This window comes from Camelus dromedarius, chromosome 11 (assembly GCF_036321535.1).
Source record: "Camelus dromedarius isolate mCamDro1 chromosome 11, mCamDro1.pat, whole genome shotgun sequence".
Classification (NCBI taxonomy): domain Eukaryota; kingdom Metazoa; phylum Chordata; class Mammalia; order Artiodactyla; family Camelidae; genus Camelus; species Camelus dromedarius.
In genome coordinates, this window is record NC_087446.1 from 69,744,553 (window position 1) to 69,751,805 (window position 7,253).

Below are 7,253 nucleotides of genomic sequence, written 5' to 3' on the forward strand. Positions count from 1 at the left end.
AGTGTAGTCCCAAAATAAAAGAAACTGTGTGTTTCCAACAAGCAAGGAGATTGATGACTTCACAATTAAATCTCATAAATGAGAATGTGGAGAGACGTTCGTTCATCTAGCTTAAATGGAATGGTTTCTACTAGAAAGATTTCTACTGGGTTTTCAGTATGTTTTCCTCGTGCCAGATTGAAGTTCATGAAGTTTTCACTGTAACACCGAATTGGAGATAGTACCTCCCATTATATATGTAAGCAGTGAATTTCCCGGCTCTAACGAAACTGTGTGATCTCAACAAGCTAGGTGATTGAAGGTTTCCCACACACTTAACTCTCAGAATTGAGCAAGTGGAGAGACATTCGTTCATCTACACAAAGGTAAAGGGTTGAAATAGAAACACTTACCCTGGACTCACATTATGTTTCCTAGTGCCGCTTGGAAATTAATGCAGTTTCCCTGTAAAACCGAGTTGGAGCTATACCTCCCCACATGTATGCATGTAGTGTAGATACCCAATGAAAACAAAATGTGTTCCAAACAAGTAAGGTTTTTGATGGCTTGCAAAATCATTTATGTCTCAGAATAGAGCATGTGGTGAGACGATGTTTCATCTAGCAATAATGGAATGGATTGTAGCAGAAAAAATTACACTGGTTTCTCAGAATCTTTCCCTAATGCCCTTTAGAAATTCATGAAGTTTACTTTGTAAAGCCGAGTTGGAGATAGTAATTCCACATATATATTTATGCAGTGCATTTACCCACTGAAAAGAAAATGTGTTCCAAAAGAGCTAGAAGATAGAAGACTTCCCACACACTTAGCACTCAGTATTAAACATATAGACAGACGTTCGTTCATTTAGCTTAAAGGGAGTGGTTTCTAGAAGAAAGAAATATTCTGGTTTCTCAGTCTGTCTCCTAGTGCCTGTTTGAAGTTCATGCGGTTTTCAATGTAAAACCGAGTTGGAGCTAGTACCTCCCCATATATATCTATGGAGAATAGATTGCAAGTGTAAAGAATCTTTGTGTTTCCACCAAGCTATGGGAAGGACGGCTTTCACACACCATTATCTGAGAAATGAGCATGTGGAGAGAAGTTCTTTCATCTAGAACAAAGGGGACGGATTGCAGGACAAACAACTACTCTGGTTTCTCAGACTGTTTTGTAGTGCCGGAATGAAATTCCTGCAGATTTCACTGTAAATCTGAGTTTGAGCTATTAACTCCCCATATATATGTATGTAGTGTAGTTTCCAACTAAAAAGAACCTTTGTGTTACCGACAAGCTAGGTGAAGGACGGCTTTCCCATACACTTATCTCTCAGAAATGAGCATTTGGAGAGACGTTCGTTCATCTAGCACAAAGGGAAGTGGATGCAGGAGGAACACTTACTCTGCTTTCTCAGTCTGTTTCCTAGTTCCGGTTTGATGTTCCTGCAGTTTTCACTGTAAATCCGAGTTTGAGCTATTACATCCCCATATATATGTATGTAGTGTATTCTCCAACTGAAAAGAATATTTGTCTTCCCAACAAGCTAGGTGAAGGATGGATTACACACACAAATATCTCTCAGAAATGAGCATGTCGAGAGACCTTATTTCATATAGTACAAACAGGACAGGTGCACAAGAAACACCCACTGTGGATTGTCAGTCAGTTTCCTAGTGCCGGTTTGAGGTTCCTGCAGTATTCACTGTAAAACCGAGTTGGAGCTAGTGCCTCAAGATATATATGTATATAGTGTAGTTTCCGAATGAAAGGAAACATTAAGTTCCCAACAAGTTATGTGAAGGACGGCTTCCACACACAATTATCTCTCACAACTGAGCATGTGGAGAGATGTTCTTTCACCGAGAACAAAGGGAAAGGTTTGCAGGTGAAACACTTTCTCTGGTTTCTCAGTTTCCTAGTGCCTGTTTCAAGTTCCTGCAGTTTTCACTGAAAACAGAGTTGAAGCTAGTACCTCCACAAATATAAATATATGTAGTGTAATTTCTAACTGTAAAGAACCTTTGTCTTCCCAACAACTTAGGTAAAGTGCGCATTTCACACATACTTATCTCACAGAACTGAGCATTTTGAGAGACTTTCGTTCATCTAGCACGAAGGGAACGTGTTATAGGAGAAACACTTTGCTTTCTAAGTTTTTTCATTCTGTCAGCTTGAAATTCCTGCAGTTTTCACTGTAAAACCGAGTTGGAACTACTACCTCCCCATATATGTGTAAGTAGTGTAGTTTTCAAATGAAAAGAAACATTGTGTTGCCAACAAGTTATGTGAAGGGCGGCTTTCACATGCACTTATCTCTATGAAAAGACCATGTGGAGAGACGTTCGTTCATCTAGCACAAAGGGAACCATTTACAGAAGAAATAATTACTCTGGTATCTCAGTCTGTTTCATATTGCCGGTTTAAAATCCCTGCAGTTTTCACTTTAAAACTGAGTTGGGGGTAGTACTTCCTCATATATATGTGTATAGTGTATTTAGCAACTGAAAAGAAACTTTGTGTTCCCAACAAGATAGATGAAGTACGGCTTTCACACACAGTTATCTTTCAGAACTGAGCATGTGGAGAGACGTTCGCTCATGTAGTAGAAAGGGAACTGTTTTCAGGATAAACACTTACTCTGTTTTCTCAGTCTGTTTCCTACTGCCGGTTTGATGTTCCTGCAGTTTTCACTGTAAACCCGTGTTGGAGATAATACAACATATTTATGTATATAATGTAGTTTCTTACTGAAATAAACTTTATGTTCCCAACAAGATAGTTGAAGGACGGCTTTCACCCACAATTATCTCTCAGAACAGAGTATGTTGAGAGACTTTCTTTCATGTAGCACAATGCGAACGGTTTGCAGGAGAAGGAAATACTCTGGTTTCTCATGCTGTTTCCTAGTGCCGGTTTGAATTTCCTGCAGTTTTCACTGTAAAACAGAGATCTAGCTAGTACCTCCCCATATATATGTATGGATTGGAATTTGCAACTGAAAAGAATCTGTGTGTTCCCACCAAGCTAGGTGAAGTTCGGCTTTCACACACACTTAACTCTAACAAGTGAGCATGTGTAGAAACGTTCGTTCATCTAGCACAGAGGGAACGGTTTGATTGAGAAACACTTACTCTGGTTACTCTGTCTGTTTCCTATTTCCGGTTTGAACTTTAAATTTTTCACTGTAATACCGTGTTGGAGGTAGAAACACCCCATATATAGATATGGAGTGTAATTTCCAACTGAAATGGAGCTGTATGTTCCCTATAGTCTAGGTGAAGGACGGCTTTCACACAAATTTACCTTTCGAAACTGAGCTTGTGGAGTGACGTTCGATAATTTAGCTGAAATGGAAGTGGTTGCCATAGAAACACTTACTCTGCTTTCTCAGTTTGTTTCCTAGTGCTGGTTTGAAATTAATGCAGTTTTCACCTTAAAACCCTGTTGGATCTTGTACCTCCGCACATATATATATTTTGTTTTTTCCAACTGAAAAGAAACTTTTTTTTTCCATCCAACTATGTGAATGTCGTCTTTCACACATACTTGTCTCTTAGAACTGATCATGTGGCGAGACGTTCGTTCATCTAGCTCAAAGGAAATGGGTTGCTGTAAAATCCCTTACTGTGGTTTCTCAGTATTTTTCCTAGTGCCGTTTTGAAGTTCATGCAGTTTTCAGTGTAAAACCGAGTTGGAGCTTGCACCTCCCCACATATATCTCTGTCGTGTAGCTTCCAAATTAAAGAAAAATTATGTTCCCAACAAGCTAGATGATGGACGGCGACACACACAATTATACCTGAGAACTGAGCATTTGTAGAGATGTTCTTTCATGTAGCACAAACGGAATTGGATGCTGTAGGATCACTTACTCTGTTTTCTCATTCTGTTTCCAAATTCCGTTTTTTAATTCATGCAATTTTCACTGTAAACCCGAGTTCGAGGTAGTAACGATAAATATATGTTTATGTAGTGTAGAATCCAACTGAAAAGAAATTTGTGTTCCTAACGAGCTAAGTGAATATCGGCTTTCACACACACTTATATCTCAGACCATAGCATGTGGAGAGACATTCCTTCATCTAGCTGAAATGAAGTGAGATTCAGTAGAATCACTTACACTGGTTTCAGTATGTTTCCTAGTGCCTGTTTGAAGTTCATGCAGTTTTTACTGTAAAACAGATTTCCAGCTAGAACTTCCTCATATATATGTATGTAGTGTATTTTCCCACTGAAAAGAAGCTGTGTTCCCAACAAGCTACGTGATTGAATTTTTTCACACACACTTAAATCTCAGAATTGATCATGTGGAAAGACGTTCGTTCATCTAGCTTAAGGGAAGTGGGTTGCAGTTAAAACACTTACTCTGGATTCTCAGTATGTTTCCTCTGCCGATTTTAAGTTCCTGCAGTTTTCACTGTAATTCCCAGTTGGAACTTGTTCCTCCCCATATGTATGTATGTAGTGTTGTTTCCCACTTAAATGAAACTGTGTTTTCCCAATAAGGTAGGTGACTGACGGCTTTCACACACACTTAACTCTCAGAATTGAGCATGTGGGGAGACGTTCGTTCATCTAGCATAAATGGAATTTGAAAGTGATGATCATGACCTGTGCTTGAAAAAAAACAATTAAGGGAGCATTAATTTAGAGCCTTTATATTTATGGCCATGAGACATTACAGAATTTCGTTTTCAGCAGGTGATTTCTTTTTTTTCAAACCTCAGAAAACTTAAGTCTTTCCTGTAAATGGATATAGATATTGAGTATCTTAAAATCTTTAGTGACCGCTTCAAAGTAGACTAGTTACTTTGCTTTTGGTCTTTAACCTAAAGGAATATCCAGAAGTCCAGTGGCAGTTCGTAAGCAAGGGCATTATCCTTGCCTTTTCATTTTTTATGTGGAATAGGTATAACTGTATACTAGGGTACAGTGTTTATATCAAGAGCTGCTTGGATATGTATATGTAAGTTATATTTTGAAAAATTATAATATTATGAAAATCAATTAACCTTGGAGATATATTGCATATATTTTATTCTTTAATAATATAGATTTAGATAGCCCCATTTTATGTAACACTTATGAAAATAAGTTGGCTTTATATAACTCCTTTTTCGATAAATCATTTAAAAATTGGGTATTTTTTATCATTTGCTTCTTAAAAATAAGATATTAATTGCACAATATGTATTTTCCTTCAAGTTCATACTTTTTCTCTATACTATCTTGAGTTGCTTAGATAATTTTTCCCATAGTATTATTTATTTTAAACACTCAGTATGTGCTTCTGTCTGTTGCTTTATTAGAGAGCAAGAATTCTTTATTATTTTTAATAAAATATACTTTCAGGAAACTATACTGGGATTCTTTCATTCACAGTGTTGAGCAATGATACCTGTTCTGTTATATCAATTGTCTAAGCCTCTCAACTTCCAAAAGATTACATGGACAAAGTATAAAACGTCATAAATGATCGACTAAAAAAGTTTATTGTGTTCCTTGATTAAAAGTACAAGTATGGGTCAGTCTTAAATTCGGAAGTAAACGTCTTATAAATTACATGAGTCTTCTCCAAAATTCTTTAATTTGGGCTTTAAACCCTCCAGTAAAAAACTGGTTTGAAGAAGAAGGAAGTCGAGAATAGATTCAATCCAAATTCTATGGGAATAAACAAAGCTAAATGTTTCAGTCATCTTTTGAAGCAGATAGATATGTTTTCTGCACCATATGATTTTAATAGTACTCATCTTAACATACGGTTTTGACACCATGAGACCACAAGCCAACAAACAAGATCTCAGGCAAAGCAAGAAAAACAACTGAGGGGATTTTCTGCTGCAAAATTTCCCCTAACTAAAACTGTAATTGAGAACAAATCTGACGCCATATTGGATCTGTTCCTTCAGTTTGAAGCCCTGTGACCTGTTTTCCAGGCTTAATCTTGCTGGCTCTGAACCTTTTGTAAAACAACGTTTCCTTTAGCCTAAAACCTACAGGAAAGCCTATTCTCGGGGCTCTGACCTTTAAGGATGTTAGCACTTCTGCACTTACGCAGAGATGGCAAGTTGCAAAATAGAGAATAACCTTTGTTTTGTTGCAGGCTTACAGGGACACAATAGCCTGAGCCACATGGATGGCTGCAAGAACAAAGAATGCCGGCAGCAAGAAGTTTGCACAACCAACCACACCCCTTCCCCTTTTTAGTTCAAAAGGAGCCTTAATTCTGACTTGGGAAAGATGATTCTCCAGGATATTAGTCCCCCATCTTCTTGGTCTGCCAGTTTTCTGAATAAAGTTACTATTCCTTGCCCCAAAACCTTGTCTCCTGATTTATTTATTTATCACTGCTGTGCAGTGAGCAGAACAAGTTTGGCCTCGGTAACAGAACCAGCTTTGTTATTCCCTCTGATGTGAAATCTCTCTGGGTGTACAAGTGCTTGCCTGGTGGTGGTGGTTGTAGTGGTGGTGGTAGGCAAAAACATTTCACTTCTCCTGATTTCAATAGGCTAAAATTTCCTGCTATTTAAGTCAACTATAGACTTTTACAGAATCACCTGCTGATGTGCTTCTGGAAGCTACAATAATTCCAAAAATGAAAATAATTCAATTGTCTCCAGAAAAGATAATTTTCCTCAAAATTGAGCAGCTCTGAAACACACTTCAGGAGTACAGATAGATGCAGTGTTCTTCATTTCCCATGCTGTTCTGACACAATTTTCCACTTATATCAAAGTAAATTAAAATCAGTCTTCAATAGCAGATGCTCTGCCATGATACAACAATGTCAATTCCACTTATTTATTGAGCCAGAGCAGCTTTAGAATAAATGACTTTATACCAAACTCCTGCTTGATATCCTGTCTTCTCCCTGGTGGCTAATTCATTCTTCTTACTTCCTAAAAGTTCTCCTGTTATGGGAAGTTAGCCTTTACTGTGCACATTCAATTGGGAAGGCACAAATTAAATATGTGAGGGGATGACATACATATTTAATTCTTACTTATACATATATACAAACACATAGGACCTGTGTCTTGGAAGATGTCAATTCCTAATGTGGGCAAGAGGATGGTCTATAGTTCAATCAATGATCTAAAAGCAGTTTTCTAGGATATAATAAAGCAATGCTTGAGTTATAAGACAGAACAACTCCTGGATATGAATCAGTGGCACCATTCAGTGGGTGCACATGTGTGCACTCACACGCCCATGCACACGGAGCAGCCTTGGAGACACTCCATCTGTGCTGATGGAGCCAAATCATGCTGGGG